Raw genomic sequence first — 10,348 nt, 5'->3', positions numbered from 1 at the left:
CATGAGGTTAATCCTGTAAGTAGTGATTCTGGGATATTAGTTATCTGCTAGCCTCAGGCAATGCTGATGTTTTTCCCTGACATTTTTTTTCCATACTAAAAGTAAATGTTCATCAGTGTTTGCGTGCCTGAGGGGCGGGGGCTGTGTGTTTTTTAAAAATAGTGTATACAGGGAAATTGTTCAAATTATTTAGCTTAATGAAATTTATTCCTATTTTCTGCTAATGATTAGGAAAAGGAACCACATTTTGTTCTTATCTATATGTGCTACTGCCCTCTGCTGGACAGAATGCAGAACAGCTCTGTGCAAAAATGGCTAAAAAACGGGGATTCAATTCTCTTTACACTGTTAACGCACTGCGAGTCTCTGAATGTGGCCTGCCAAATTCTGCACCAGTATCATTGCATAGGATAATAATGGAAGCATAACCTATACTACCTGCAGTGGTGATGCTGGGTGTCCTATGGAGAATATGGATGTTACAAAATGGGGAAAACCCAGATTCTGGCAGACTGGCGCCATCACTAGCTGGTGTTAAGTAAAGGTAAAGGGACCCCTGACCATTAGGTCCAGTCGTGGCCGACTGGGGTTGCGGTGCTCATCTCGCTTTACTGGCCGAGGGAGCCGGCGTACAGCTTCCGGGTCATGTGGCCAGCATGACTAAGCCGCTTCTGGCGAACCAGAGCAGCGCACGGAAACGCCATTGACCTTTCCGCAGGAGGGGTACCTATTTATCTACTTGCACTTTGACATGCTTTCGAACTGCTAGGTTGGCAGGAGCTGGGACCGAGCAACGGGAGCTCACCCCGCCGCGGGGATTCGAACCACCAACGTTCTGATCGGAAAGTCCTAGACTCTGTGGTTTAACCCACAGCGCCACCCGCGTCCCACAGGCAAAAACACTCTCATTCACCCAAGCCTTTGGATCTTTATCCTAGTGGGGTGGAGTGGCGTTAGATCTGATATATATATATATATATATATATATATATATATAAATAATTTGTGTATTTTAGGCTGTTTAATTATTGTTTTACGTTTGCTTTTAATGTTCTTCTTTTTTTGGTAAGTTGCTTTGAGTCTCATTTTTGCGGTTGGGAAACAACAAATAAATATAGTAAATAAGAATATAAAATCATGCAATGGACAGGCCGCTCCTGGACAATTCCTTTCTCACAGGCAGTCTGAGAGGCAATAAGAAATAACCATCTCTGATGCAGAACAAAATCTTCATACAAAAGAATTCTTACTCATCCTGCCAGAGACAGAAAACCGATCATGTGAAGTCTACAGCAGTCTGCCGTGGCTTCCAGCCCATGGCAGGTATAATAGCCCACATTAAGGACATATTTTACACCTCTCTTTCCATAGTGCAATCCTGTACCTTGGTTCTCAAACGCCTTGGTTCCCATATACCAAAAACCCGGAAATAAGTGTTCTGGTTTTTGTACGTTTTTCAGAAGCCAAAGGTCTGATGTGGCTATCGGCTACTGTTTCCGGGTTGCCTGCACCAATCAGAAGCTGCGCCTTGGTTTTCGAACATTTTGGAAGTCAAACCGATTTCCAGAACAGATTAAGTTTGGCGCTTTTGTTTTTGCTATTTTGCGTTTTTGCATTTGAGGCTTTTTCGGTTAATTTGTTTTTGTGACTGTGGTACCCAGTTCAGCTATTGATTGATTGATTAATTGTGCGACCGCGTAAATTGATAAAAGCCCCCCATCCAAACAATGACTATCATCAGTGCAGGTAAGAAAAAATAATAATTTTAATTTGTATCATCTACAATACTGCCTTATTTATTTTATAGTACAGTACACTGATTATTGTTTTAATTTTATGGATCAATGATCTCATTAGATAGCCAAATTTATGTTCAATTGCTGTTTTAGAGGTTGTCTTAAAAAGTCTGGAACAGATTGATCCGTTTTGCATTACTTTCTATGGGAAAGCGCGCCTTGGTTTTGGAACGCTTTGCTTTTGGAAAGGACGGATTAAGTTTGAGAACCAAGGTACCACTGTACATGCCTACTGAAAAGTAAGCCCCATTCAGTTCAATGGGACTTCCTCTCATTCCCAGGGAACTTTACAGGAGTTGCAACGTTGAAGTCGTTGAGCTATACTTACTGGGCTGCAATCTTGATGAACTTCTTTAAGAGCTGGACACGTTTGCTGAGTTGGGAACAAAGACAAATCTCTGTGACTACCCAGAACTGGAGTTCATTGAACCTTCGCAAAAACAAATCCAGATTCGCTGTGGTCTTCTTAAAATTGTGTCTCCCAAATGTGTGGTAGACCAGTTCCAACTAGGGGAGGGGGAAAAGGAGGAGGGGAAGAATATCAGGGTTAGACAAATGATTTGTGCTTTTTAAAAAAGAAAAAAAAGAACCGCCCTGGAACAAATCTCTAGTTACGTTTCCAAATAGTCTGAGGTTTGGATCTTGCTATGTAGCAAGTGTTCTCTGATCACATTTCTGTTCCTCCTCTCTTCCCAAAAGCTGACTAAATTCTCCTTCTAGTGGTTTGTACTAGACAAGAGTCTTGTCAACTTACGAATAAGTGCACTGGCCACACCTTTGCATAAGTTTGTAAACCAATCATTAACTTCCATTAACTATAGTTTCCCATTTTATTGTTACTTGGAAAATACGGCTGAAAGCTTCGGAACAAGTCAGGATATATGAAAGAGCCCAACATTGCGCGCTGTTAACTAAGGTTGCATTCAGAAAGCAGTTTATTCCATTTTCATGACTTTCCCTGTTAAGTTCCACATTATATTGGAACTATAGTGGAAAATGCTGCAAGTTTGCTTCTCTTTTCCATGTTAGTTGCTACAAAAGAAGCAGAGAGAGCTCTGTTTGCAAATAGTATGGAAATGAGTGCAAAACTTGCAATAACCTGTATTTCTGGACGCGGCTTTTAAATCATGTGAAAGGCCAAATATAAATTAAAAAAAATAAAAACAGAATAAACTGCCATGTGAATGCAGCCTAAGTTAAAATTTTATAAGCAACAATGTAAGATTAGGTTTGATAAGAAAGTATTTGAACATATTTCAATTTCTCCCAAATTGTATAATATTTCCAGAAACAGAAACGTTTTCCTTTCACTTAAGAATTGGCAGAAATGTTAGATCTCCCTGGGGTGCCAAATGGCATTCTGCACTTGCAATCTGAAGTGATAAAACTCATTCTACCGTCTCTGGATTTTACCACCGAATTTTGCAGCCCAGAAGCACTCCGTCCGGGGGGTCAGAGCTGCAAGACTAAGTTCCTGGCAAATGCGCTACTGCTGCTTACTGGGAGAGAGAGACGGGTGTGGGGGCAAAGGAATGGGAAGGCCAACATGGTATAGGTGCACTGGGAAGAGACCTAGTTCTGTCGCAACTCTGCCCTGCCATGTTAGTCACTTCTTTTTTTAAAAAAAAGTTTTTATTATTAAAATAATTCAACATTAATACACACATATTGTGAATACACAAGCATACAAACATACATTTCATGCAGTCCTTAAAAATGTTCAAACATACCTACACTCAATTCCACAGATAATTCCTTTTCCCATCACCATCCACCACCCCTCACCCCACCTTTGTGTTAGACTTCCAATCTACTCAATTGCAATTTCTTTCCACTTCTGTGACTTTCTTTCACACACCTTTAACCTAATTTCATGCTTCTTTTTCTATTACACATTGTTATCCATCTTATTTAATATTTCAGTATTTAAAACGGAACTTGTTTATTCTAATAGGAGTTCTGATTTTTCAATATGGTTTTGCAAGTATCCTTTAAACACCTATTACAATATATCCAAAACAATGGGAGAAATTGGAAGGGTCTCAAAAGAGAAGATAGACAGGGACTGGAAGATGTTAGCCACTTCTGTCTCAGCCTACGATGGGACAAGCACAAGAATTCTCCTCACCTCATGCACGCAGTTGAAAAGCTCCCACTCATAAATGGTCATTTGATACGCTAAGTCTTTGGAGCTCATGAGTTCAAACATTCCCACAGTCCCAGTCGATGGGCCTTCTTGTTCCTGCAGTGGAACCTGGGAAAAATAACGACAAAGCTCTCTGTAAACGTTCTTATCCACCTGATCTCTCACTCTGTTTTAACAGCTCTTTTTCTGTTTTGCTTTTTTGCACGCAGTGGCGCTTGTACAGCGGTACCTCGGGTTAAGTAATTAATTCGTTCCGGAGGTCTGTTCTTAACCTGAAACTGCTCTTAACCTGAAGCACCACTTTAGCTAATGGGGCCTCCTGCTGCCGCCGCGCTGCTGGAGCACGATTTCTGTTCTCATCCTGAAGCAAAGTTCTTGACCTGAAGCACTATTTCTGGGTTAGCAGAGTCTATAACCTGAAGCGTATGTAACCTGATGTACCACTGTATAAAACTGACTGTGTGAATATTGGTCACAGCACAAAACAAGAATAATGGCTTCAAAGTTAAATGCACAACACGCACATTACCGCATAAATGCATACAGGGATGATTGTCGCTGTGAGCTAGGTAAGGGCAGGCAGGACTCATCAACCTGCAAAGGTAGCCCATCTAGGAGAAGGGAAACTCTTATCCTAAACCTCTGCTGCCTTGTGGGATATCTTCAAGAGAAGAAAAGGCTAAGCAGTAAACCCTATACAAAGAAGAAGAAGAAGAAGAGTTTGGATTTGATATCCCGCCTTTCATTCCCTTTAAGGAGTCTCAAAGCGGCTAACATTCTCCTTTCCCTTCCTCCCCCACAACAAACACTCTGTGAGGTGAGTGGGGCTGAGAGACTTCAAAGAAGTGTGACTAGCCCAAGGTCACCCAGCAGCTGCATGTGGAGGAGCGGAGACGCGAACCCGGTTCCCCAGATTACGAGACTACTGCTCTTAACCACTACACCACACTGGAGTGCAGTCCCGAAGACGGTTGGATGGTGCCTTGTACACTTCCTTCCAGCAACTCCCTGCAGCCAAGCTGGTGCCAAACCTATTGCTCTGCTTTACTTTGGACCACATCTGCAAGGCTGAGAGGGGGGCCTTCTCATCTGGGCAGCCCAGGACCTCCGCACACACTGCCCAGGCTTGTGCTCTGGGGAGGTCACTTGGATGCTGCCAACACAGCGATTTGACTTCACCCCCGGAGGCTCTGTCCATTGTCTCTTGAGACAGGTGGATGCCAACAACGTGAGCTAGGTTTCATTGTTTTCCTTGCTGCAGGAAACGAATAATAATAATAATAATAATAATAATAATAATAATAATAATAATTATTATTTATACCCCGCCCTCCCCAGCCAAGGCCGGGCTCAGGGCGGCTAACAAGCAATAATAAAAACAAGTTGGATGATTACAACTTAAAAACAAAAGTAAAATACATTAAAATATTGAAACATTAAAATATTAAAATGTAGCCTCATCGCAGGAGGAGAAAGGAAAAAGAAAAAAGAGGGGGAGGGAATCAAATTGGCTCCAAGCCAAAGGCCAGGCGGAACAACTCTGTCTTACAGGCCCTGCGGAAAGAAATCAGATCCTGCAGGGCCCTGGTCTCATGAGGCAGAGAGTTCTACCAGGCCGGAGCCAGAGTTGAAAAGGCCCTGGCTCTGGTTGAAGCTAATCTAACTTCCTTAGGGCCCGGGACCTCTAGGGTGTTGCTATTTATGGACCTTGAGGCTCTCCGTGGGGCATACTGGGAGAGGTGGTCCCGTAGGTACCAGGGTCCTAGGCCGTGAAGGGCTTTAAAGGTCAAAACCAGCACCTTAAATCTGACCCTGCACTCCACCGGGAGCCAGTGCAGCTGGAAAAGCACTGGGTGAATATACTCCCATGGCAGAGACCCCATGAGGAGCCTCGCTGCAGCATTCTGCACCCGCCAGAGTTTCTGGGACAGCTTCAAGGGCAGCCCCACGTAGAGCGAATTACAGTAGTCAAGCCTGGAGGTGACCGTCGCATGGATCACTGTGGCCAGGTCAGGTCAAATAACTGAAACAAAGCAGCCTTAAAATACAATGATATAAATCTCTTTCTCTCTCATGCATCATTCCTGCTGCATTGCAGGGAGGAAGCATACAGGAGAAAGCTGCCAGGAAAAGTGAGGCCGGTGGTCTATCTAGCCCAGTCTACACTGACTGGCAGTGGCTTTCCATGGTTCCTAATAGGGGACACCCATTCCTTCCTGGAGTTGCCAGGGACTGAGCCAGTGTGGTGTAGTGGTTAAGAGCGGTAGACTCGTAATCTGGTGAACTGGGTTTGCTTCCCTGCTCCTCCACGTGCAGCTGCTGGGTGACCTTGGGCCAGTCACACTTCTCTGAAGTCTCTCAGCCTCACTCACCTCACAGAGTGTTTGTTGTGGGGGAGGAAGGGAAAGGAGAATGTTAGCTGCTTTGAGACTCCTTAGGGTAGTGTTAAAGCGGGATATCAAATCCAAACTCTTCTTCTTCTTCTTCTTTTGCACCCACTGTGTGTTTTCCCCAGTGGAGCAAATATCACTTTGGGAAACAGGCTGGGGAGAAATCCTTGCGCGTTTACAAGCCATTTACAGCACATATCTCCAGACCTAGGAATCATCTGGGGAATCTTCTTTTGTTTACTTGACACCGGGGGCTTCTGACATACGAAGAGTACACTCATGAATAAATATACCATTCATTATCTGCCATTTGTTTCCACATGACCTTCACTCACAATTATATTAATTACAGTGATATGCACATACAAAGTGCGGGCTAAATTAATCTTAATTGTTCCCATCTTTCATTAAAACAAACAAGAAACATCAAAACGGCGTTTTTCCATGCCACGCAACACGAGGAATGAAGATGCCGCCTGGTGCGCAAATGGAAAGTTTGTATGTTTGATAGATGACCTAAAGAGAACTAATGCTGTGAACTTAAAATATTGGGTTGAAATTCTGCGCAGCCTTAGGTATGCTGCTGTTATGCTGGCCTCACCCTAACCCAGTAAGCAGAACGGGGACGATGTTAACCACTTAAAGCTACTGAGATAATCCATGCAAAATACTTCGGACTCTAAAGCACTCTATAAATGCTAAATAATGTTAACATTGCATTAATCTATAGCGAAATGTTCCATCTGCTGAGAAATGGCATTTCTATCTCTCTCAGCTTGTGAGTGATGCAACGGCGAGTCGATTGTAAGGGGCTCCTATGAGGATTCTTTTGACCTTGGGAAAACAGGGTTTAGAGACTAGACAGCATTTTGGTTGCCATTCATAGCTTGAATTGTAGCTGCAGAGGCAGAATCATGCAAGGTATGAGATGTTCCATTTTGAAGGATTTTAATTGATCAGAATCGGCTCCCCACTTGAATTTGTAAGCGGAGCTGATATCTACAGTCCTGCATTAAGAAGAATTAACTTAACACCCTTTGCATTTTAGTTACCAGTAATTTGAGCTGGCAGCCGCCCAACGATAGGTAAAGCTATCCTTCCTAGTTGCTTTTTACTCCACTAGAGGGCAGTGCAGTTCATTGACAACGTTTCCCTTTCCAATTTTTTTCCATATTGCAATATATTCACTAATCATTAACATAAAACTGGAAGCTTTCACCTGGCACATTGAAGGCTATCCTAAACGCGAGCTTTCCTAAGGAGTAGAAGGAATAATGGTCGAAAGCACCAAAAAGCGCAGGCACAACCCAAGCCAAGTTAAGCACTTTTAAATTTTACTGATTCAGTAGAAGGCACTGATTTTTGTTGTTATTGTTAAAATGAATGAGACAGTGCCTTACTATGATTACGAACCAGGACTGAGAGAGTTCCATGGATGTACCTGTCAGGGAACAGCCATCGGAGCCAAGAGTGGAGGTAAGGCTCCCCAACGATGCAGGAGAGGGGACCAGCAGGGAGAGAGAGAACACTTCCTTTGGGGAAGGAAATCGGCGTGACACCAGGAAGAAAGGGGAGCAGGGAAGGACTTCGGAGACATGGCTCCAAGACTCTTCCACAGAGGCCAGCGGGGAGAGCCCAGGACCTCCGCTGGCCACGCCCACTCTGCGCAGAAGACTTCCGCGCAGGGAAGCTAGGCGGAGACTTGGCGTCAAAGAGCTTTTATGTTGGAAGAAGTTCAGGAAACACCCACTGACGGATTCTGCCAGTGACTGACACAGCCACGGAGAAAGGGCTGTCCAGCCAGGGAAAGGTTTAGCCAGACAACGTTGCCCAGAGCAGCAGCCCCCTTACGCACGAGCAACTCCAATTCCCTTTACAGCACCCATCTTTCGCTATCCTTCAACTACATTTGTATCTACTCTGAAGATCTCCCAATCTTTTAAACACAAAGGACTGCAAAAGAAGGCTCCCCACTCCTTCTCCAAAAACCCCAAAGCGCTGCTGTTTAGTGCCAGGCAAGTGCCAAAACTCTTGCCTACAGCTCTTTGCAACCTGCCTGCTGTGTCCAAAATACAGCAGGCTCTTTAAAATGATGAATGAAGGACGCAAGCGTCGGCATGCCAGAAGCACACTACCGCCTAAACAAAATTTATATTCGCATTTAAATTTAGTTGCTTCCTTTATATTTTAAACAATCGCGATCCAAAACTATCTTTGTATCTGAAGCGACGTCAAAGCTTCCATTTCACTGTTCCTCTGAAATGGATTGAATCCTACAAAGTGTCTCACTGGGAGGGGACAAGAGCCAGGATCAAGGCTTGGAGCGAGGGACTTAATTCATGCTGGCCTGCCAACGAAAACTGCTCTGAATGAAAGGACCAAAAAGCACTTTATAATAATAATCCAGGTCTCTAGAAGTGGACCCCTTGGGAGCATGGCGGGATTACTCTGCTGTTAGTACTTGCAAACATTTCGAATGTTTTAAGGAAAGCCAGACTTTCTAATGAGAACAGTGGTTTTAATTATAGAGCACTGAGGAACGACTTGAAAGAGTTTATTCTGCGCCTCCATAATATGCCAGCCTATATATAATGCTTTTTTTAAAAATTACATGTACAGTGGTACCTCGGGTTACATATGCTTCAGGTTACATACGCTTCAGGTTACAGACTCCGCTAACCCAGAAATATTACCTTGGGTTAAGAACTTTGCTTCAGAATGAGAACAGAAATTGTGCTTCCAGGACTAGGGGTCTTTAGCCAGATCTGCCATGGGTAATAAGCTGCCTGCCAGCAGGGCAACCCCACACATGGCAACACCAAAGGATATCATTGGGGTCGCCCCAAGGCCATCACCACCTCAATACAGTCGTACCTTGGATCTCAAACGTCTTGTCTCCCGAACAAATCGGCTCCCGAATGATCAAAACCCGGAAGTGAGTGTTCCGGTTTTCGAACCTTCTTTTGGAAGCTGAACTTCCGAGGGGGCTTCCGATTGGCTGCAGGAACTTCCTGCAGCCTATCAGAAGCTGCGCTTTGGTTTCCGAACATTCTGGAAGCCGAACGGACTTCGGGAACGGATTCCATTCAACTTCCAAGGTACGGCTGTACTGTATTTTTGCTGGTTCCTGCCATTGTTTTCCGTGAGGCCCCACTGCTATGTGGTTGATTTCTAGACCTCTCTAGGATGAGGGTGTGACACTTGGGTAGCTCTTGAGTGAAATATGAGAGAAGCGGCTGGTACTCATATTGAAAATACGCACAGCATATAAATTTGTCTAAATAAATACATTTAAAAAACCTGGTCTGAATCAGGGGACGTCCTACTCAGAGAATGCTAGCCACTCCCATAGCATGGATCTTCCCCACACAACTCTTTGCAGCCCTCTTGCCAAGCTTTGAAAATCTCCAATAATAATAATAATAACAACAATAATAATAATAATAATAAAATTTGTACCCCACCCATCTGACTGGGTTGCCCCAGCCACTCTGGGTGGCTCCCAACATATATAAAAACATAACAAAACAGTAAACATTAAAACGCTTCTTTGTACTGTGCTGCCTTCAGATGTCTTGCGGATAGTTATGCAGAAAGGCTGAGGAGAAATTTTCAGGGTAAGAAATGCGTATGTTATATAGCGTTCAAGTAAGGAGTACAAAGCACAGCCTCTGACTCAAAAGGCGTTCAGAGGCTTAGCATACTTACATACCAGTGAGTCAAACTGGTCTCGAGGGCAAGCAAAGAGGCGTCCGTTCACACTGAGCGTGGTAAACACCGAAACATCGTTTGGCTTTAGCACCACCTTTTCTGTGAACGTGAAAAGCATGGGATATACTATAGAAAACGTACACCCATTCTCACAAGAAAAGTAAGTTGTCAAGACTTCTCACTGGAACAAAACAGAATGGATGCCTACGGTGGAATTTGAGACAATCTTTTCCATTTGGAAGGGCAGCTTTTATAATTTGAGAGCCCACTCGACTGGATGACACATTCAAATATTTGTGTGCGGC

The 10,348-nt window shown here is 43.9% G+C and overlaps 1 long non-coding RNA gene across 1 annotated transcript; it reads right to left on the bottom strand.

Annotated features, from left to right (window-relative positions):
* Positions 1 to 1,715: 1,715 nt before the first annotated feature.
* On the bottom strand, positions 1,716 to 10,132 carry LOC310755141. Its single transcript, XR_014544168.1, has 3 exons — positions 10,045 to 10,132; positions 3,925 to 4,050; positions 1,716 to 2,303 (listed from the first exon to the last, which is right to left on the bottom strand). It is a non-coding gene; the product is annotated as an uncharacterized lncRNA (long non-coding RNA).
* Positions 10,133 to 10,348: the final 216 nt, after the last annotated feature.

This window comes from Podarcis filfolensis, assembly GCF_964270895.1.
Source record: "Podarcis filfolensis genome assembly, contig: HAP1_SCAFFOLD_468, whole genome shotgun sequence".
NCBI lineage: Eukaryota > Metazoa > Chordata > Lepidosauria > Squamata > Lacertidae > Podarcis > Podarcis filfolensis.
The sequence above is the reverse complement of the archived record's forward strand: the minus strand, read 5'-3'. Positions and strand labels throughout refer to the sequence as shown.